The sequence below is a fragment of the Leopardus geoffroyi genome, chromosome A3 (genome assembly GCF_018350155.1).
Source record: "Leopardus geoffroyi isolate Oge1 chromosome A3, O.geoffroyi_Oge1_pat1.0, whole genome shotgun sequence".
NCBI lineage: Eukaryota > Metazoa > Chordata > Mammalia > Carnivora > Felidae > Leopardus > Leopardus geoffroyi.
In genome coordinates, this window is record NC_059336.1 from 124,903,300 (window position 1) to 124,926,585 (window position 23,286).

General features: G+C 51.6%; 1 long non-coding RNA gene across 5 annotated transcripts; it reads left to right on the forward strand.

Moving 5' to 3' along the window:
• Positions 1 to 11,705: 11,705 nt before the first annotated feature.
• Positions 11,706 to 23,110, forward strand: LOC123581501. Of its 5 annotated transcripts, XR_006703769.1 has the most exons (5): positions 11,706 to 12,811; positions 14,835 to 14,996; positions 15,729 to 15,907; positions 17,823 to 18,094; positions 21,711 to 23,110. It is a non-coding gene; the product is annotated as an uncharacterized LOC123581501 (long non-coding RNA). The 5 variants fall into 5 exon arrangements; XR_006703767.1 differs by lacking the exon at positions 21,711 to 23,110 and having other exon boundaries at positions 17,791 to 18,343; XR_006703766.1 differs by lacking the exon at positions 21,711 to 23,110 and having other exon boundaries at positions 17,823 to 18,343.
• The last annotated feature ends 176 nt before the right edge of the window (positions 23,111 to 23,286 follow it).

Below are 23,286 nucleotides of genomic sequence, written 5' to 3' on the forward strand. Positions count from 1 at the left end.
TGGCTCTACACCAGCCATAGGGAGGCTCTCGACCTCAGGCTGAGGGCCCTTTGAGCAGAATGACCGCCTCAGAGACTACAGGGCCAGGAGGTCAGCCAGTCAGGGATCGTACCAAGAAGGAATTGTCATTTCCAGCAGGACTCCCAGGCCTCGATCCAGCTGAAAGAATTACTGAAGTGACACAGGGGAGACGGGCCGTCATGACCGTTCTCCTGCTCCTCTATCCGTTCCCACCTCTCCTTTGTTGCCAGGATTCTCCTGAACACCCTGGTCACCTACGTGAGAAATGGAAACCGCAAGTGGCTTTCTGGAGAAATTCCGAGCAGTCAACCTCAGGGAATACTCACCAAGCCCTCTGGGAGGGGTTCTCGACCTGGCTGGGAGCCAGGAGAAAGAGTGAAGCCAAGAGGGCTGAGGGCCCAGAAGTGGTGCAGGTGAGGGGTGTCCGCACCTGGCTCCGGGCTCCTGCTGAGGTGCTGGGCAGGAGCAGGCCTCAGCTGCTAGGGCCAGGCCCAGGGATGCTTGAGAGAGCTGGTGGCCTGGCTGTGGCTGGTGAGAAAGGAGCCACTGCAAATGTGAGGGCTGAGAGTAGAGCACACCCTGCCTAGCAGCACCCCTGCCAGGGAAATATCACTCGTGAGAAGGCCTTCGAGGAGCTTCCAGGACAAGCAAGGAGGTCCTATGGGTGAGCCTGGCGATCCCTTCAGTAACCATATTAGTATCCTGGGGGCAGCCATAACAAGGCACCACAGATTCAGGCTTAAACAAGAGAAATTCGTTCTCTCACACCTTTTAGCCCCATAGGAAGATAAAGGTGTTGGCAACGTAGGTTTCTCCTGAGGCCTCTCTCCTTGGTTTGCAGATGGTTGCCTTCTCACTGTGTCCTCACATGGCCTTTCCTGGTATGTCTCTCTCTTCTCACAAGTGCACCAGTCAGATTGGCTGAGGGCCCACCCTTATGACCTTACTTAACCTTCATCACCTCCTTAAAGGCCCTCTCTCCAAATATAGTCACGTTCTAAGGTACTGGGGGGTGAGAGCTTCAGCATATGAATTTGGGGGGTACATAGTGACTATGGGAAGGCTATCCGGACTGTGACTGTGCATGTCATGGAACAATTGACTGCTGGGCCAGTTCCACATATACAGCAGGCCCACTTCCTTTGACTCACCTCATTTTTCCCAGAACCTTGGAGAACAGCCATTATTGGCCCATTTGATGGACAGTCTGAAGCAGAGCAGTAAAGGGGCAGCCCTGGAGCCTCGGTGTCCTGGGTGCTCCTCGTCTACTGTCCCGTGCTTTCCAGCAAGGTCATGTCTGAAGATCTCACACCACCCAGCTGGAAGAGCCTCCAGCAACCTGCGTGCTCTCTACCTGTATGATGTAGGAGGAAACTGAGGTGGCAGCCTGCTCCCTAGAGGTGAAGTGATTCATGAGGCCCATAAGATTACTAGCTGATGCCATGTCTTATCTCCTTGACTCACTTCACTCAGGCTCTGACAAGCTCAGTGATTTGCTAAGGGTCAGACAGGTCCTGGCACCCAGAGGGCAGAGCTTATCCCCAGTCTCCCTAGAGGTTCTTTGCAGGCTTCTGGAAACTCTCCTGAGTAGGTCTCTCTGGGGTGGGCCATCCTACCAAGGCTCCACCCTGACAGCCTCTGCCCCTGCTCTCTGGGGGTCTTTGTACCTCCCATGCCTGAGAACTCTGTATCCCTGGGCCTCACCCTCATCCCTCCACATGGGTGTGAAGGGGCTCAGCTCACTGGGGGCGGTGGGGGGGCCTCCTGTGGAGGGATGAGGGCTGTGGCAGGCAAGGTCAGGTGTGAAAGGCAGCCAGGAGGCCAGAATGCCCAGTCTCCAGGACACTAGCTAGTTTGTCAGGGAAGCCATAAGAAGTGCTTCTTTGAGTTGGCCCTGCCTGGTCCCACCTAGTAAGGAAGCTTGACCAGCTGCCCTTTGTTCACGGGCTAAGGCCTTACTTTGGTTTCCTGTTGGAAAGCTTCATCTAGATACTTCCAAGGAGCTCAAGCTCTCTGGTGTCTTCCTCTGTGGCCATGGCAGATGAAAGGCCAGAGGGCAGATCTTTCCCTAACCTGGCCATGGCAGGTGAGGGGTCCCTGGGAGGAGCACCATGGCCTAGAGATCTGCTGGGTTTTGACTGTCAGCTTCTTCCAGCCAAGCAAGCACTAGAAGGTCCCCATCTGCCACTTTGGGTTTAATGGTGGCTCCAGAGGTCTTCCTGCCTGACCGTAGCAGCCTGTGAGTCCATCCACAACCGCCAGGTGGCTTGGGCTACTTAGGATCTCTTCTAATCAGCACCAGCATTAAGGCCCATCCTCACTGAGGCCAGCACATAGTGACCAAGAACGGTCCCTTAAAGATCCTTTCATTGACTGTGGAAAATGGAGCCAGAGAACCCATTTGCTCATGTCACGGTGCCACTGGGTTTGTCTTAATCGCTGCTGCTTCCATAGAACCTGGAAGGTGGTGGAGTTGAATCAATAAACAGATTCCCCAGACAGTTCAAATCCCCTTCTCCTGGCCCCACCCACCAGGGGTCACCGTCAAGGACTTGAGATTCAGTCCATCCATCGGGGCAGGCACGTGGGGGACACCTCTCCATTATCACCAGGAGCCCACAGTGGGTTGCCTGCATGGGAAGAGACTGTAGGTCTGACCAGGGGCATTGCTGTGAGCGTCGGGCTTTTCAGGAAATAAAGAGGCATTGATTGTGTGAGACCTCTTGGCAGGTAATTGAAACTGCCTGATTCCCCTCAGACCAAACCCTGAGGTGCCCCGGGCTGTGAGCTGGCACGGTGGTTAAAGGCACTGACTGGGGCCTGGCCGGACTCCAGCAGGAGCAGCGTGGGAACGTGGCCTTCAGCCCCTACTGGGCCCCATGTGGGGGAAGTTGGCCATCAGGTGGGGGAAGTCATCCAGGCCCGAATACCAGGGCCGCCTCTGATGGGCACTTCTGGGCAAACCAGGCTTCAGTGGGCCCCACAGCAGCCACTGCTCCTGTGCCACTTGTCCCTCCACGTGGCTTCCTAGGACTGCCTTTTGGTGGCCTTGGGGACTCACGGGAATTCCCTCACTCCCACACGGGGATGTGGCCATGGCAGCAGGGCTGAGCAGGGTGTACCCCTCACAGGGACAACACCTGGCCCACCTGGAGGAGGCGGGGTTAGAGCAGAGCGAGTCCTGTGATGGGTCGTCTGAGGACCCTGGCTGCACCAGCCCGTCCTGTGTTTCTCCACACCGTTGACCCACCAGTGACTATAAGGTGGGTACAGGGGGCCGGGGGGTGCTCACGTCTAGGGGTAATGAGTGGCTGGCCTGACAGGCAGCGGTGGCCACAGATGGGCTTGTTCTGCCGCATATTCTTGGTCTAGCCTGGCTGCTCCAGAGCCTGAGGCCGAGGCCGCAGGAAACCTGCCTTTCCTGTCCAGCCCTCCTGGCCCCTGTCAGGCACCCTGGATGAAGGCAAGGCGCTCTCACCAGCTCTCACATGAACCTCTCTTGGGTTGGGTTCCCAACAAACAAGATCTTGCCCAATGGGGCCCACTCACTTTTTCCTTCTTCTCTGCCTGGTTCCAAGGAAAATGGTAGACAGTCTCGGGTTTGCATTCTGGCTCTGGCTCTCCCTAACTGAGGCTTGGGGCAAAGCCATTTATTTTCTCTGAGCCTGATTTTCTCATCTGCAAAACAGAGTGGTGGTTGTGAGAATAATTTGAGAAGATATAGACAAAAACACCTGGCACATTGGGGGCTGTTCGTGGTTGATAGTTCCCACCCCCCACCTCCCAGTCCCCAGAGTCCTGAGCCCTGAGTGTGCCTGTGCCCCCTGGCCTGATCCTGCTAGATGTCACCTTGCCCAAAGCCGGGCCAGACTTCTGAAGCCCTTGCTCTTGGCCCTTTCCGTCCCCAGCGAGCTGCTCCTGTGCGCTCCTTGGGACTTACCGGGCTAAGTCTCACCTCCCAGCCTCAGGCTGGCGTTGAACCTGCTTGAATGGGGCGGCCCTTCCCCTGGGCGCATCTTTCTTGTTCCTGCAGGCCCCTCTCCTCCTGGCTGAACCAAACCTTATCAGGGCACCCTTCTGAGATGGCGGCTCCCTGCTACTGACTGGGGACTGTCTGTCCTGTGCACCAGCCAGTCCCTGGGGCTTATGGGGGCGCCCCATCCACACCTGTGCTGGAAATCTGCTGCTTCTCCACACCTGACCTGGCTTTGATCAACCTGACTGCAATGTCCTGCCCTCTGAGGGCTTCAGGACAATAATGCCAGCATGGTCATGCCTCTTATCAGCTGGGGTCTGAAGGGTTTCATGCCCAAGATTGCCAATAAACCCTCCCAACAACATCCAGATAAGTATTACTATTCTCACTCACAGAGGAGGAAACTGAGGCCCAGAGAGGTTAAGTGACTTTCCTGAGGTCACTCAGCTAGAAAGTGGTCAATCAGGGATTTGACCCTAAAGTTCATGCACTTTCCACTGAAGGGAGCGCTTCCTGGCAGGGGGAAGGAAAGGGTGTGGAGCTATCTCAGGGGCAGTCATGGGCAGGGGCTCTTCCCCTGGGGTCTGGCTATGCTGTCAAAAATAGAAGGCAGCACCTCTAGCCTTGGAGGTTCATCTTCAGAAGTCCCCTCATCTTTGGGGCTTTAGTGTCTGAGGGAGACTTCCCTCCACAACTTCCCATGGTGAGGAGCCCCTCCTCCCACCCGCCAAAGCCTATCAGCCTGCCTGCCTCTCTGCCTGACTCCCCTTGCCCCAGCCCCCTGTTCTGGTTCCACCCCATGCAAAGGGGACTAAAGGTGGGATGGGAGGCTCCCAAGTCAGGTTATTTTATGGGCTCAGGGGCTGCCTGCCAAGGCCCAGGATGTGGCAGAAATACTTCATGGCTTCTATCTAGGAGTTTGCAAACAGATAGATCTGGATTCATTAAGTGGCTCCAACATTTCTTAGCATGACGCAATGAGAAATTTATTTTGCCTCTCTGAGCCTCTGTTTTCTCATCTGCAAAATGGGTGAATGCAAGGATTAAATACTTAAAAGAAAAGAATAGGATTAAATACTGAGGAGAGAAGATGGCATTTGGTATTGTGCTCGGCATACAGTAAACGCTCAATAAATGGTGGTAGTTATTGTTAACATTCCTCTGGATTTGGATATTCTGGGTGAAGTCATCTACTTGGCACTTTAAGAAACTTCTGGATTTCCTCTCTGTATGGAGATTTCACAGTTGGGGGGGCTGAGATCAAGAGCCATTCACTAGACAGGGGAACCTGCTGTGGGATCAGAAAAGCCCTCAGTGGGGGCGCCTGGGTGGCACAGTCGGTTGAGCGTCCGACTTCAGCCAGGTCACGATCTCGCGGTCCGTGAGTTCGAGCCCCGCATCAGGCTCTGGGCTGATGGCTCAGAGCCTGGAGCCTGTTTCCGATTCTGTGTCTCCCTCTCTCTCTGCCCCTCCCCCGTTCATGCTCTGTCTCTCTCTCTGTCCCAAAAATAAATAAACGTTGAAAAAAAAAATTTTTTTTAAGTAAAAAAAAAAAAAAAAAAAAAAAAGAAAAGCCCTCAGTGGATTGAGCATCTGTAGGGACAAGAGAGACAGTGAAGTCATAGTCAGTGGCAGTAGCCCATCTCCTCCAGGGGCCTGAGCCCTGCCCCCTCCTCCATCCCTCTGCTCACTTGCAGCCTTACCCCCTGGCTCCAGTGAGCAGGACGGTCTCAGCAGCATGAGCCTTGAGGATGTGATAAAGGCAGTCTCTGCTCTGTGGTGGTTGTGGAAGGCCTCCCTGCCTCTCATTGCTCAGACCAGAAGGGGCAGGACCCAAGACACAGCAAGACCGGGAGGGAGGAGGGCCTTGGATGCTAGGGTTGGGAGGAGGCTGGGCTTTATGCAGCAGGGTTTGGGAGCTAAGGCCAGAGACCAGAAGGAAGCCAGCAGCTGGCTGGGTGAGGGAGCCATGGGGTAAGAGGTCTTTCCCCAGTCCTGCAGCTTGTGCTCCATATCTTTGGAGCCACCATAACAGGGCTGCTAGACAGGATTGTGGCTGGTTACCAAGCCCACCTGGAGGTTGGACATAGATCCCCTGGGAGCCAGGCCCCAGCACAATTGTGCTCTCCAGCAGGAAAGCTCTCAACTGGTTTGACTTGATTTCCAGAGCTCCCTGGCTTGGGGCTGGCACCTCAGAGAGAGCGGCTGGGGAAGACAGAGCTTTTGTCTGCATAAAAAAAGCTGGTAAGGGGAGGATTTAAGAGCTGTCTACTGGTGGACAAAGTCAAGGGCCTGCAAGATTTCCAGCAAATGGACCCATCCCAGAGGTGGCCAGGCATTCCCACTCACATGCCCTGGCGGCTGTGCTGGTCACAGCATGGATACAAATTACATGTTATTAGAACAGTCCGGATGATGAAGTCACTGCAGCTCTAATCCTATTTATTTCAATGACAGCTTTGGCAGAGCAGTAAATCTTGCTGCCAACCCTGTCTCTTGTGGCCGGTTCCCCGAAGGAGCTACTGTCAGACGTGACTACAGGGAGGGGTCCTTGTCGGAGCCATAATTCATATTACCTTTTTCCTTCAAATGGAAAATTCTTCCAGGAAAGGCTGCCATGAGGTGTACTGTATTTTTAAAAGATGGCCCCTATGATATATGCCATCTTACATGCTCATTTTGACACTCCTCCTGACAAGTAGAGGTATATGTCCCCTTTCCTTGAATTTGGTTGGGATTCGATGACTGCTTTGATGAGCAGAAGTCGCTATGTGACTTCCAAAGCTAGGTCAGAAAAATGCCATACACTTCCACCCTATTTTCTTGGAGCTCTTGCTCTTGGAACCCAGCAGTCATGCTGTAGGCAGCCCAGGTCACTTGGAGAGGCCACATGTGGGTGTTCTGGCCAGCAGCTCCCACTAGGTCCTAGCTGACCACCAGCATCAGCCAGACCAGCCATGTGAGCGAAGAGATGGTCCAGATGACTGGCCCAGCCAGCATCTGACTACAATTTCATGAAGAACCCTAAGTGAGAACCACCAGGATGAGCCCAGCCAGCCCCCAGAATTGGGACACATGATAATAAAATGATTGTACAGTTCACTCTCGAATAAGGCTGGGATTAGAGGCGCTGACACCCTGTGCAGTTGAAAATATGTAGGGGTGCCTGGGTGGCTCAGTCGGTTGAGCGTCCAACTTCGGCTCAGGTCATGATCTCGTGGTCTGTGAGTTCGAGCCCCGCGTCGGGCTCTGTGCTGACAGCTCAGAGCCTGGAGCCTGTTTCAGATTCTGTGTCTCCCTCTCTCTCTGCCCTTCCCCCACTCATGGTCTGTCTCTCTCTGTCAAAAATAAGATAAACATTAAAAAAAATAAAAAAAAAAAAAGAAAGTATGTAAAGGTTTGACTCCCCCCAAACTTAACTACTAATAGCTTACTGTTGACCAGAAGCCTTACCAATAACATAACGGGTTGATTAACACATATTGCGTATGTTGTATGTATCATACAAGAAAGGAAGCTAGAGAAAAGGAAATGTTATTGAGAAAATCATAAGGAAGAGAAAATACATGAACAGTACTGTACTGTATTTATTGGAAAAATCGGTGTATAAGTGGACCCGTGCTATTCAAGTCCGTGTTGTTCAAAGGTCAAGTGTTTTAAACCACTAAGATTTGAGGGGATTGGTTACAGAGCAATAGGTCACCAGAACACTCATGGGTGATGATAAGGGACAACCTTTGCCTCTCAGGCTTCTCTGCTATGGGAAAACGCAAGTACACTCCTCCCTCCCAAACTTTCCTTCTTAGATTCTGGAACTTTGTCATATCTGGGTGATTCAATCTTTCAAAGCAGGACTTGAGAGCGGGAATTCCAGTTTTCAAAAGCAGGAAGACTACTCTCTTACTCACTTTCCCAAGGAAGTTATTCTCTCGGGCATTTCAACTAAGAGGGGCAGTTACGATGTCCTGGAAAGATCATGACTCAAATGTCAGGTAGACCCAGTCTTCGTCTGTTCAGGATGACAGAAGAAAATACCAGAGGCTGGGTGCTATAAACATGTATTTCTCACAGCTCTGAAGGCTGGAAGTCCCAGATCATGATGCAGGTAGATCTGGTATCTGATGAGACCCCACCTTCTGGTTCATAGCCAGTGCCTTCTGGCTGTAACCTCACGTGGCAGCAGGGAGACTGGTTCTCTGGGGTCTCTTGCATAAGGGCACCAATCCCAATCATGTGGGCTCTGCCCTCATGACCTAAGAATTTCCTCCAAGGTCCCACCTCCTAATATCCTACACTGGGGGGCACACAAACATTCAGACCATAGCACCCAGGTACAAATTCCAATTCTGCCACCTCCTGGCACTCTGTCCTCAAGTCAGTCACTTTACTTTGTGCTTCAGGATCCTCAGCTGCAAAACAGGAAGGCTGATACCTACCTTACTGGATCAGTATGTCAGTTCGAGATTCTTTATAACCAGTCTTGCTCTGAAAAAGGATTTGAGACAGACGATGAAGATGATGTACGTAAACTGTCTTGCATTAGCAATAACTCCTATTTGTCAAATGCTAAGTGCCGGGCACAGTTTTAAGCACTTTGCCCATATCGACTTATTTGATAGTTATAACAATCCAGTGAGTGAAATATTACTGTTATGTGCATTTTACAGATGGGGAGCCCCAGGCACAGAGAGACTAAGTAACTCTCCCAAGGATGCAGTTAGTAGGTAGTGGAGCAGGACTTTGTACCCAGGAAATTTGACCTTAGGGCCCACTATGCCATACTGTCTCTTGGTAAATGGTTAACTCTGGGTCAGAGGCCCTGCTGGCACGAATGTCTGGCACATCCCCTTCCTGAAAGACCCTTCTGAAGAGGTCCAGGGCTTGGACCAAAGTGATACCAGTGGTGGGATGCCTGATCCCGAGATGTGCTAGCATGGGAGACACAGTAAGGGTGAAAATCACATCGAGGGCCCCCCAACCGCTGTGGGGGAGAGTGACAACCAGAACACAAAGAAACAGCTAAGAGGACATTTTGCAACATCAGGACAGTAACATCCATCTAGAGACCTCGGGGGCTGAGTCATCCGGGAGAGAGGCAGCCACGGGGAAGCCACTGAGACTTGCCCTTTTACTTCAGCCAGGGGACCCTCGAGTGAGTCACCTACCCTCGCCCCTCAAGTGGTGATACATTGTGCACTGTCCTAAATGAGAGTAGGCGCACAAAGTGCTCCATCACCAGAAATGGAAGCTGCCACTTTGCTTTCTAGCTAGCAGGGGATGGAATCCCTTAAGCTTCCTTACAAAAAATATAACTGTTTTGCAGGGAAACGAACTAAAAACGAATAAGGTGCTTCCTGAACTTCTTAAACAGTCATTCGAGCACCATTTAACTTTTCTTCGTGATTCAGGGTTAATCATTATGAACATCATTTCTATACTGAGATGTAACGTGACACTGGGTCAGAGGGCACTGCTTTGCCTAGGTGTGGCTCCGTGCCTTGAGCCGGATGGCCCCAGGCTGCGAGGCTTGAGTATAGTTGATCAGTCTCATCCCTCACTAAGGCTGCCAGCTGTCACTTCTCAGTGCCATCAGGATGTCAGCCCAGAGCAGTTTAACGATACTTTGATTTGTTACTCCTAATCTGTTGTGCATTTACTAACCAGATGCCTGCATTAGTTAGAAATGTTCATAAAAGCAGGGATTCCTGAGTATGAATCATGGATTTCAACAGCTCCAGGTGGGGGAGGTGTTACTGTCGCTGGTGACCTGTCACTGACCCTCTTTTATTTAGTTTTAAAATTCTTGTTTTTTCCATAGAACTGTTTCTCTTCCTTCTAGCAATGGGTGTTTATTGTCACTCACAGTAACTTCAGGGCCACTACTGCTTCTATAATACCCTGCCCCCATGCAACCTTGACTCGCCTCCTGACAGGCATTTTCTAAGTGCCCCTGGACGGCCAGTGCCTGGGCAGGCACTCCGCAGGGGGCACCGCTAGGGCAGCCCAAGCCATGGCCCTGCCTTCTGGGAGCTCACAGTCTGACTCAGGAGGCCAGGTCAACACACAGGAGCCGGTAGGGAACACACAGGAAGGCCAGAAGCGGGGTAGAGGCTGGCAGGCTATGGCCCCATGTGGCCAGTATATCAGTGCAATAGGTAGTCAGGAAGGCTGCCAGGAGTTTCAGGAAAGGCTATGGGGAGACCAGCGGTGACACATGCTGGACGGCTAATGCTAATTCTCAGGTTCCAAAGAATGCTGGCAGGTAGGAGGTGCAGGCCTCCCAGGATCCCCTAAGAGAAATGAGGCATGGCTAGTTTGGGAAGTGTGGTTGGAGCCCTTCAGGATTATTGGCCGATGGAAAAACTGTGGGCCTGCCTTCAAAAGATTTGGGGTTGGGGCTGGGGTGAGGAGAACACCAGGAAACAAAGAGCACGAAGGCAGGGTGCAGACAGGAGGTCAGAGTCCAGGCTGAGAGCCCCAGTGTGAAGGTGGCATAGGGGCTAGGAGGGGGGCAGGCAGTATCTGCCCACTGGGGAAGGGTGCCTGAGCTCTCCAGCATCCCTGGGAGGCCGGCCAGGCGGAGCTCAGACAGAGCTAGTTCAAAGCCCAAGGGAGCCTGCGACTGGTTCTCCGGGGTTCTGGCTATGGTGCTGCGTCCCTCCAGCCTGTTGTAATAGGCGATCATCAAAGTGAAATGCAGACAGGAAGCCTCACATTTGACCACCTTGAAGTTGGTTTCAGGCGATATTAACTGAGAACGCACAAAATCTCTCCCCCACACACCCCTTGCACACACAAAACAAAAGAAGGTTTTCAGATTTACTACGGGTCCGGAGCTCACTTGCACATGCGCAGGAAGGGCCGGCAGGCCGTTTTTACCCACTTCCCGCACCAGCAAAGCAGGTTGGTTTGAGGGCAGAGATGTCCCAGGAAATACGGTACGAAACGTCCCAAGAAAGGCCCTGGAAGGGTTTCAGAGGTGCAGAGGTGCCTTGTGGGCCCCCTTTGTTGGCAGTCAGATAATCATGCCCATCCCGAAGCTGGCCTTGCCCGGACATGCCCGGTTCCCAGCCCCGCAGAGCTCTGAGGGCCTACCAGACACATACCACACTTGCGGGGCAGGGTCCCGGCAGGGGTTCGGCCCTTTGCTCCAGAGACCTTAGGAGTGGAAGCAGGGGCGGCTGTGCCGGCACTGCACCCCTCACGCCCTTCACCTTCTCCTAAATCCTCTGGGTTGACCGTCGCACTTCCACTTTGTTTGGATGAGGCCACCCAGGCCCCGAATGGTGCAGCCATTCCTCCAGGGTCACACGGCTGCGAAGTGGCTAAGCACCGACCCACTGCTGCTTTCAGGCCCCACATGACACGGAGAGGCGGCCCGGGGTGGCATGGGGGGGGGGGGGGGGGGACACGAATCTCACCAGTTTGGAAATACACAGAAACTCCTGTGTTCCATGAGGCGACAAGATATAAAGGCCTCTGGTCATCCCATGCGTCCCCAGCTGGGCGCCATACAGGGAAGGCCCCCTCCCCAGGGTCTCCGCGCGTTCCAGGTTCCCTGCCCGCCAAGCCGGCCCCTTCCCAGAGGGAGGCGCCCCGGTGGCGGAAGCGCCGAGAATTCCGCGGGCGCGGGTGCGCGGCCGGCCGGGGCCCCCACCGCGCGGCCGGAACGGGAACTGCGGCAGCGCGTCGCTCGCCCGCCCGCCCGCCCCCTTCCCGGTCCTGCGAGGCCTTTCCACCTAGGCACAGGCCTGGCCTTCGCGGAGCATCACCGGCTGCAGCGAATCCGGCTTCCTTCCCGCGACAGCCCGCAGTCAAGTGTCAGAATGGGCAGCACAGTGACGGATGCCAAATAGGAGCAGTGACCGGAGAGGAATGTTTGGAGAATGACACCAGAGATCCGGAAAGATCCGTCCCTCTGGGACAGGAGCCTTACACAGAGAGAGAAGAGAAGAATTCGGGCAAAGGTTGGAGGAGTGAGGCCCCAGGATCCAAGGCAGGGACACCTGCGGGGGAGTTGGGCGGGGGGATGGAGGGGACTTCAGCACCCCACTGAGGAACTAGGACTTTTCTTGGAGATTGTTTCTCAAGGGAAAGTGGGGCGGCACCCCTGCTTCCAGAGGCATTTGATGATGCGCAAGGAAATCCAGAAGTCATGAAATAAACGTGACTTAGCTTTCTTGAGTTTGCAGGAGAGCACATAAATAATGGATATTTTACGGAACCTGTAATGCAAAATCCCCATGCACTTAAAGCTGAAATAGACTTCCATTCTGTTTGACGGTGGCGGGCTACTTCAGGGTGTGTCCTCAGGCCCGGGGACACCATTCTGCCCACTGTGCCCTGATAGCGTGTCTGTGCAAGTGCAGGCAAAGCCCTGGGAAGTCTTGGGGGGAGAGGGGGTTGGGAAGGCTTTCTCGGCAGGAGAGGAGGTCACGTGGCATTTCACAAAGCTCACTCCTGCTGTGCCAGTAGGGGGAATGGATGGATGGCCTCAGGGGCCTGGGGCCAGAGAGAAAGAGTCCTCAGGTCTGATTCCCTGGAGAGCATCTCAGTGCTTTGCAAAAGTTATCTCTAAGTCCTACCACAACTGGAAAGGGGGATTCTATTCGTTTTACAGTTTTACGGAGGAAGAAACTAAAGCTGAGAAGGACAAAGAGACCTTCCCAAGGTCATGCAGCTAGTAAGTGGCTGTCTCAGAACCACACCAGCCAGACTCCAGAAATCCCGTTGCCCAGGCCCAAAGTATCACTACTGACCATCTCCTCCTCCCTGGAAATCTCAATCAACACTGTCATGGGGTCAACCTCAGAGGTGAGGAATGCTGTGAACACACCCCAAAATCTTGTGCCTAATGTGTCCCCTTTGGTAGTTCTTCTAGTTTTCTGAAGTCCCCATCACTAGAGATTTCTCTGAGGAGGAAGGTATGGCAGGCCACTGTCTACTATGTGGAAAGAGTGATCATTAAATCTGGGAAAGCTCAGAGTTTGAGGAGGTGGCCAGGAACTTCAGAGGGAGCAGAGAGCAGAGTGCCCGTGCCCGAGCCCTCTGAGCAATGCTTCTGGGTGGCAAGGGTTGGCTCAGAGACAGTTCTGTTTCTAGGAATAAGCAAGAAATCCTTCTCAACTTTCTTGTTTTAGAGGAAAGAGTGTCCCCTGCTTCTGCTCAGTGTCCAGGAGTATCCCGAACAGAAGGTAGGGCCCTCTGACAATGTCAGCCACCAGACCAGGCTCCAAGAAGTGGCCAAGCTCCAAGAGGATGGGTGAGAAACACTCTGAAAAGTGCTCAACCAACCGCTGATGACTCCCCGGAAGGCTTGCCTTCCTGCCTGGGTTGGGCCTTTGGGTCAGGATCTCACCAGGCACAGTGACCATTTGGGGACATTTCCTCTTGTCTCCTGTATACAGATCATCGTGGGGGCATGCGCCCCGCCCATCTCAGGGCTATGTGTTCTTTGGCTAGCAAAGAAAGGGGAACCCAAACATCAAAGCTGGCCATTAACAAAAATGTTATGTTGTAGACTTGTACCAAGGCCCTGGCTCAAGTGTTCATATTATTTTTTTCCAATGTTTATTTTGAGAGAGAGAGAGCGCGCGTGCACATGACCATGCACCCACTCAAGGGAGGGGCAGAAGGAGAGGGAAAGAGAGAATTCCAAGCAGGGTCCCTGCCGCCAGGATGGAGCTTGACATGGGGCTGGATCCCACGAACCGTGAGATCATGACCTCAGCTGAAGTCAGGAATCTGATGCTTAACCGACTGAGCCACCCAGGCTCCCCTCATGTGTCCATATTCTTAATTCAGCAGTTCTCATAGCTCTCTGGGGCCCATTGGGAATCCCTAAGACCCTTTCAGGAGGTCCTGAGGTCAAACATATTTTCACAAAAACACTAAGATATTATTTGTCTTTTTCAGTCTCATCCTTGCACGAGTGTGCAGGGGAGTTCTCCAGAGCCCGTATGACATGTGACATAGCAAGAAACCAAACGCAGAAGCAAATAGAAGAACCTAGCTCTCTTCTGCTGAGCCATCGTTTGCAAAAGTGCAAAACACCCTTTTTATGAACTTTTTTGTTTTAAAAAATCTAGTTTTCATTAAAATGTGTTAATATGGGTTTATTGTTGCTATTTAAAAAAATTTTTTTTAATGTTTATTTATTTTTGAGAGAGGGAGACAGAGCATGAGCGGGGGAGGGGCAGAGAGAGAGGGAGACAGAATCCAAAGCAGGCTCCAGGCCCTGAGCTGTCAGCACAGAGTCCATCACGGGGCTTGAACTCACAAGCTGTGAGATCATGACCTGAGCTGAAATTGGATGCTCAACTGACTGAGCCACCCAGGCGCCCCTATTGTCGCCATTTTAAGTGAAGTAATGCATAGTTTTAAAATTCTCAGCTTTACTTTCTAATACAGTATAGATCAAGAGATACAACCCACGCCAACACCCTGGATCCTTAATCATTTCTAAGAGCGTAAAGTTGTATAGAGTATAAAGGGACAAAACGTTCAGTCTGGCTGGAGACACTCTCACACAAGCCTGGCTGCTGCTGCCTCCACCCGCAGGGGCCGGCCACAGCCTGGCGTTTCTCCTCAGGGCACACAAGGTGGACCCACTGGCCAGAAACAAGGAGAAAACCCAGGCGGGAGACCGTTGCAGGGATGATGTTGCTGCCTCCAAGACCCAGTTGACATTACACTGTAGTAACACAGGGGGGCGCCCTTACCAATCAGCAGAGCTGGATGCCAGGATTACCAATAGGAGTTTTACTGATGGATTTAAACAAATTTAGTCTGTCAGCGATGATGTAATGTTTACCTCTCTTGTGTTTCCCTTGCTCAGTGTGTGCTCCAGTAAATTTGCACGGCCTTCTTGTTTATCAGCTCTGCACTGGTAAATGGTGCTCTGGCCCCTCACGAGAGCCTCAAGAAGGCATGACGTCATGCATGGGACGCTGAGCCTCCTGAAGCGGCCACTGAAACTCCAGCCTCCCGTGGAGTCCTGGTGAGGATAGAGGGATACTTTTACTATACAGAGCTCCCATAGAAGCCACAGTGCTATGGCAGCCACCACCAGTCAGGACTGACATTGGACACAGCTGAGGTCATCCCAGTTACCACAGTCTGTGGATCAGTGCATGAGGTTGCCTCCTCACCAGGCCATGGGATCCTGAGATCCTGATCCTTCTCAAGCTCTCCTACAGGACCGGCACCACTGCGCCTCGCCGCCACTGGACTTGTTGAAACTCAGCTTTTGGCATCAGGGCCAATGTGGAATTGTCGCAAGAGATCCAGAAATCCAAACCCTGGCCTGAGGGTTAGGACTCAGTGAGGATAACTGAATTTGACTTTCTCCTGACCTCAGGACCGAGATGATCCTCCTTCCCCTGCCGGACAGGCCAACAAGCTTCCCCGAAGATGTTTCCCACTGACTGGCCAATCCCGACATCCCCCTCACAACTCTGTCCCTCTGCCTTTAGGTGCTTACCCTCATTACATGGCAAGCGGAGTCAGATTTCTTAGGAAGAGTTGAGGGGAAAATTCACTGAGATATTAATATGCATTCTCCCAGTGTTTTCTTCTCCCCCTTGAAGGTACCCAAGCCCTTGGTAGAGTCTTGCCTGAGGTAACTTTGCAAAGCAGGCCTGATGGGTCTTTAATAAAAGCTCAAACTCACAGATGTCCTGCAGGGGGCATCTTTGAGAGTAGCACTGAAGAGAGATTTTTTTTCCCCTAGGTTTGAGGAAGACCACCATGAGACATGTGAACAAAGGACAGGCTCCATGGTGCACCTGGACCTTCTGGACCCTCCGCTCTGGGGCTTCCAGCTGTGCCAGATATCCCTGCACCAGGAATGTTGCACAGAAAGCACAGAGCCACCTGACTCTAAGGGTCCACGCCAGGCTGCTTCAGTCAGTAGGTGTCCACGTGGTAAAGAGGCGGGCCTAGTGACTACGTCAGAAGGAAGCTCCGGAAGTTTCCACACGGTTCTAGTAGGGGCGTGAGAGCCCTTGGGGTAGATTAAAGTTGATTTGGAAGAATTAAAGGTCTATGAGTCAGTAGAGCCATTCAAACCAACGTATGTCTCAGGGCTTACTGGAGTTGAGTATACATGGGTTGGGCTCTGGGTGGAGAGGACCTTTGTTCCTAGAGTGGCCGTGTCCAAGACGATGGCCAGGCCAGACCAGATGCTGGGTGCCCAGAGGTGGAAAGGGAAAGAAATTACCATGAATGGTTTAAACTAATGAGATTCATCTCTTGAGGATGGGAAGGGGTCCTTGTGTTCATGGCTGCCTGATATCTGACCAAGAAAGGTGGACAGAGAAGGCTGTTGGGTAGGAAGCTACTAGTGTCCGCTCATACCCGCTTCCATGAGTTCTACCTTGAGTATTTCTGAAGCCTGTTGTATATTGCCGTTTAGTCTGAAAGGAAGAGAGAAAGCAAAGACCCACCTGATGTTTCTGAGTATCAAAGTTACCTCAGGAGGAGGGAGGCGCATGGCTATCCTTAAGCCAGGGGCTGATGTGTGTTGTGGCCTGCCTGCATCACTGGTAAGAAGGGCCCAGAAATCTTTCTGCCTGGGGGACAGAGAAGCCTTCTGGGAAAGCATTCAAACTTAAGCCAAAGTACGTCCTTGAGAAGAGATCACAGACACAAGTCTGAATCAGTTAGAATGCCCCAGCCCTCAGACGGGAGCAACAACGGAAGGTCAGCAGAGTGCCGTCACTCCGTTTTATCCCCTTCCCAGCACCCCCATGTCCTCAACAGTTAAATTAATCCCATCGTTAAAAAAGAGTGAGCTTATAAAATATGGCTTCAGGGGCGCCTGGGTGGCGCAGTCGGTTAAGCGTCCGACTTCAGCCAGGTCACGATCTGCGGTCCGGGAGTTCGAGCCCCGCGTCAGGCTCTGGGCTGATGGCTCCGAGCCTGGAGCCTGTTTCCGATTCTGTGTCTCCCTCTCTCTCTGCCCCTCCCCCGTTCATGCTCTGTCTCTCTCTGTCCCAAAAATAAATAAACGTTGAAAAAAAAATTTAAATAAAAAAATAAAATAAAACAAAATATGGCTTCACCTTAGTTCTGAGTGACTGAGACTCCAGCTGGGAAACCATGGGGCAAAATGAGGCACTTTTCCTGGAGTCTTGTGCTTTTGAGGATCCCAGAGAACACAGCGCACTGGGGCCCCTCATGGAGAGCCCTGCTTACCATCGACGGTGTCCTGCAGCGATGGCCATCCATCCAGCAATGTCAGGGGCCCCTGGCAACTGTGGCTGAGCCCACTGGGGTCTGACAACATAGCCCGAGTGGGTAATGGTGGTCACTCCAAGTACCTTTGTATAGACTCGCTCCCCAGGTAATTTTAGCCTGCTCTTGGCTCACACGTACAGCACCTTTGTGAGAATTAGAAATAGGAGCCCTGTCTGGATGGAAGAATTATGAAAAGGCAGCTCTCCCCTGGTGTGTAGCAAGACTTGACAAGTGGGTCTAAGGCTGCATTTCAGCCTTTGTCCAAAGCCAGGCATTTCTGGACATTTTAACATTTTTAAAATCCAGAAAAGTATAAAGAGGAAAATAGAAATCACCCATAATCTCAATATTTCAACCCTCGGAAAAGTTAATGTGGAGAGAAGTTGGATCCAGAGGGTCCTTTAAGGCCCTTCCTTTGGACGATGACGTCGAGTCTTGCTGGCCAAACCAGGGCCTGTGCTGGATGCCAGGTCTCGCTGCTCCCTCGCCAGCCTGGGGCCCTGGCCATGGTGATATACAGGCTGTGCTGAACAACACTCTTGTTTTCTCCACAGCCTTGACCCGGGAATTCGGTTTCTCTTCATAGGATTCCAGGTGTTGCGTTCCTGGGACTCACGGCCCTCTGGAAAACCAATCATTGGCTCGTTCTCATTTGAGAATGTTTCTGGAGCATCTTCTCTGCCCCATTCTTACTCTGGAGAAAAAAAAAAAGTCACAGTTGAGTCCCTCCCCCTCTGCCCCTGTGGGCCAGCTGCTCTGACTCTTGGCAGCTGTCAGCTGTCCCTGTGCTCAGAGCCTTGTCTCCCTTTGGCCTCTCATCCCAAGATACTCAGCTGCATGCCAAAGATCTGCTCTCTGGTGAGTCCCTCCAGCAGCCATTCTCGGTACAGGGCCCCGAACATTCCCTCACTTGGGTCGACCTTTGGCAACATCCTTTATACTGTCTCAGGACCAGGCCCTGCCATGATCTGAAAGGTCCCAGCAGAGGTGCGTTCGGGTGGTTGAGTGAGCTGAGTTTCCAACTCTAGATTTCTGCTCAGGTCATGATTTCACGGTCGTGGGATCGAGCCCCAAGTCATACGCTGACAGTGTGGTGCCTACTTTGGATTCTCTCTCTCTTTGCCCCTCCCCCCACTCATTCTCTCTCTCCCTCCCTCTCTCTCTCTGTCTCAAAATAAAGGAATAAACATTAAAAAAAAAAGTCCCAGCGGATGGCAGAAAGATCGCAGTGGAAAGAAGGGAAGTGTCAGACAAAACTCCAAGGAGGAGGTAAATTTGAAGGACTGAGGTTCTCAAGAGGTAGAAACTGCAGGCGAAAAAAAAAAAAAAAAAGAAACTGCAGGCGGATATTTTAGATATAGGTGGCAGCTGAGCAGAGCAGATGGACCCTCGGGACATGCCAGGGTAGCCTGCCACCGTGTTTCTACACATGTAAACTTCGCGTGCATGCTAATGTCATACACCTGCATGCTCACATCTATGTACAAGGGTTCTTCCTGAGGCTGAGCCCGAAGAGCTTTATCAGGCAAGTGGTTCTGACACCAGAGGTGAGAGCTTCAATTAGCCTTTAGGGCAGACCCTTTCTTCTCTCCTTCCTTCCTCCCTTCCTTCCTTTTTTCCTTTCTTCCTTCTTCTCTCCCTCCCTTTTTCCCTTCACCATCAAAAAGGACCCTTGAGTCCCACGAATGTAAGATGACATTATTCTTGGGGAAAACCATCAAGTTATTAACTCATAAGGGATTGTATGTGGATGTGTCTGAACTTTGTCACCAAGGCTGCTGGCAGTGTGTGCGGGTGGAGTGGGGGGGGGGCACAAAAGGAATGGAGGGGACAACGGAAGTGCATAGGATTTGTGACAGCGTTATCCCTCCACTGGTGTTCATTCCCGAGGAGATGGGTATTGATGACATAGAAAATAGGAGGACGCTGCACCAGATGTTCTGTGAGTTTTTAAAAAAGATTTTCCTTCAGGAATGTGAAAATTATTTTTTTAATGTTTATTGATTTATTTAGAGAGAGAGAGAGTGCACAAGCAGGGGAGGGGCAGAGAGAGAGGGAGAGAGAGAATCCCAAGCGGGCTCTGCATTGTCAGTGCAGAGCCCGATGCGGGGGATCGATCCCATGAACCCTGAGATCATGACCTGAGCCAAAATCAAGAGTCGGATGCTTGGGGCACCTGGGTGGCTCAGTTGGTTAAGCATCTGACTTCGGCTCGGGTCACGATCTTAAGGTCCATGAGTTCGAGCCCCACATTGGGTTCTGTGCTGACAGCTGGGAGCCTGGAGCCTGCTTCAGATTGTGTCTCCGTCTCTCTGCCCCTCCTCTGCTCACACTCTGTCTCTCTCTCTGTCTCTCTCTCTCTGAAAAATAAATAAATGTTAAAAAAATAAATAAATAAAGAGTTGGATGCTTAACCGACTGAGTCACTCAGGCGTCCCAGGAGTATGAAAATTCTGAATGCATTAACACTGCATACATGTTAACAGATCATTACATAGCATTGTGGGTTTTTTGCTTTAAAAAATTTTTTCTTTAGTTTGTTTATTTACTTTAAGAGAAAGTGAGCACAAGCAGGGGAGGAACAGAAAGAAGGAGAGACAGAATCCCAAGCAGGCTTGACGCCATCAGCGCACAGCCCGATGCGGAGCTCGAACTAGTGAACTGTGAGATCATGATCTAAGCCGAAATCAGGAGTCACTTAATTGACTGAGCCTCCCAGGCGCCCCTATGTAGCGCTGTTGTGAAGCAAAAGGACTGTTTCTTAAAAATAAGAATATTATAATAGTGGCATCATCAGCAAGCATAAATTAATAGTTGATGTGTTTAAATATATATTGTCAGTAAATGATATACACTTTGTGCCTCCCCGGGCTGTTCCTCTGGCATGTGCGTGTGGTCACATCTGATAACCCAAGTGGAGACGGGCTCTCAGGGTGCACACCATGAGCAGAGGGGGCTGCAGTGAACCCCAAAACACAACGTTCCCTGTACTACGTAAAAGACTTCACAGACTCCTTAAAACTCATCCAGGGACACCAAGTTCAGAACAGCAAAAACTAGAGGAAACTCTCTCCCATGGAAGAAACACCACAAATCATTTGAATCAAGTCCTTGCAAGACAAACACGAAAAAGATGTTTGGCGATCTTGATTTTAATTTAAAAATTAAACTTTATATTAAAAAGGCAATCTTATTTGACTGCTATTGTGTGTGTCCTAGGGGAAGTGGCACACAGAGCAGGGGTTTAAACAGCCATCAGAAAAGTCCTGACTCTACCAGGATGGGACCCGTGTGACACTTTCAGCTTCCCTGACCCCATGTGACACTTCCAGTTGCAGTAAGAATTTCTGTCACCAGAGTCAATGCGGCAAAGATTTGCTGAAGGAAAAAATGTAAACAAACCCAGATCATCTGATTCCAAAGCCTGTGTTTTGGGTTGTTATTGTTGTGTGTGTGTGTATGTGTGTGTGTGTGTGTGTGTTTTCATTATACCACAAGTACCAAATTAGACAGATCTTTAGTTATTTAATAACTATAATTAAATTGTTGAATTATAATAAAAGGATGTAATTTTAAAAGAAAATCATTGTGTTTGCATTCCCAGCACTGTGCTGAAGGGAAAGCTTAGAAAAAGAACCCTGTACTCTGCTCGGGGAAACGAGAGACAGAGGCAAGACAGCAAGTGGGAACAAGGACAAGGCTGCCGGTCATGAGAAAGAACCCTCTCTGCACGTCCAAGTCCTGGCCAGGAGCCCTTGATGGCTTCCTGGCACAGACCGTGGTTGGGCACCAAGTGTGTCCTTTCCCCTTACCAGGCCTGAGGGTTCTTGTGCCCACCAGGGGATGAGAACAGATTCCCCAAGAGCACTTTCCAGGGCTAAATGTTGCAGGATTTTTTTTTACCTCAACACCCGGATTCGTCCTCTTGCCGCTGGAAGAATGAGGAGCGGGACACACAGTGAGCAGCAGACAAAGTTTATTAGAGTATAAGAACGGAAGAATAGTAAGAAAGCTCTCTTTCCGTAGAGGGGACGTTCGAAGGTGAATACTGGGGACTATAGGCAAGGGTCCTTGTTTTATAAGGTTCTGGTGGACCCCCCCTTCCCTTCCCCCTCTTTCCTTTTCAGGTCTTACGCTCATTGGCTGGATAACTCTAGATGCTGGGTTGTCTATTCCTGATTGGCCGGTTTCCATCGTATGAGGGGTGGTCTATGGCCATATCATTCCTTGTGGATTATACATTTTATGGTCTACTATTTACTTTTAGTCAGGTAGACAAATTCCTGAGGGGAACCTGAGGGGGAGTAGGTGGTGTCTCTTACGTTCCTAAGAGGGGCCTTCCGCCCGAGGGGGTTTGCTGTCGTTAAAGGCTCCCAGCATTATTTCAAAATATGTTTTTTTCCCCCACCCAGAGACCTCAGGTCCTAATCTTTCCCTCTCTGCCTGTTTTATCCTATCTTTCCCTATCATATAGATTGCATGACTGCCCAAGGGAATAGCATAAGCGAGAGCCCTGAGGCTGGATGGAGCCACAGTGAATTTCTTGTTCACCCAGGAGCCCTGCCTGCTGGGAGGATCAGATGGCAAAGACTTCTTGGAAGGAGTTTGAACTTGGCCCTGTAGACAGTCGGAGTCGTTGTAGGTCCAATATGAAGCAGGTAGTAATACATTGAATCCAAACCATTGAAGTCTCAGTGAGGAGAGGGGAGCCTTCCTCCATCTTCCATCTTCTCAGCCTCTGCCCCGGCCCAGCACAGGGCAGGGCTCACAAATGTCCACGGAGTGTGAGTTCAGCTGCATGAACATGTGACAAAGTTCACAGACCTGGCAATTCGAGGGCTTCTGTGCACTGAGTTTCTCAGAAGGGAGAGCTCGTGGAGGGGCCGGGTTTGGGCCTCTGATGGCCCCTGGGGCTGAGTGTAAAATACAGCAGAGTTAACGGGATCATTTGATGGTATTTCTCCACTGTCGATACCCCTCCCATCCTCTGGTGCGTGTGGAGATCCAGCTTTGCTGATGCACTCAGCACAAGCTTTATCTGTTCCTTATGGGACCCAGCACTGGGAGGTGGAGCAGGCAGGCCCAGGGGCTTCCCACCAGATGGCAGACAGGCCCACCCACAGCCCTGAGGCACCTTCTACTAGGGAGGGCTAGGATTTGTCCTCGGGGCCACAATCTGGCAGACCAGTCTGATCTTGGCTGGTTTCTCCTGGGCCACAGCCCACTCACCAGCTCCGGGGTTTTGAGGTGGACTGTAGAAGGGGTGGGGGTGAAGAAACCCTCTTAGGAAGCTCAGAAGTACAGCTCAGGCACCCTTATCTCTAGGTGGGAGTGGGGCTTCTGAGGACCCTGGGTCTGCCGCTGGGATCGGCTGACTTCTGGTTTGACGTCAGACTGGGTGTGGGCTCCAGTCACAGACCACCCAGCACAGGCCTCGTCTGGGCTTTGCAAAATAAACAGTTTGCAACACCTGGCCACACAGAGGCCGGACCCCCTCCCGGACTCAGGCCTCCAGGGGTCCCACGACTGAAATCCAGTGCTTGGAGCCAGGCCAGGCCAGGCCAGAGGTAAACCAGACAAGGGAGGATCAGAGCCACCGCACAGATCTAACAGCCTGTTGCTCTGCCATGGGGACACAAGCCACAGACCCACCCCACCCACATCCCAGATGCCATTCTGCAGAGAGGCAGGAGGAGGGGAGAGGAAGCCTGGGTAACATCATCTGGAGGAATAATCGAAGCTACTGTACCGGAAGAAGTCTCTGGAATGGACTAAAGGCATTTTGCTTCTATTTCTGCTCAGTGGACAGTAAAGATTGGATCTACCCTTTACAAAGTTGAAACAGCTGTTTTCTCTGCAAGGCTCGGTTGTGGTGTAGACCAACTCTGGACCCTAGGCCAAATGGAGAAAGGACTGCACTAAAGTGAAGACTTAAAGTGTCAAAGGGCCTGTTGAAGCAGCCAACGGTGCTTCGAGGACAGTCTTGAGGCTGACATCCAGCGCCGCCTGCTTCTCCATCTGTCATGAAGCAGACATGAACCGTGACGCGG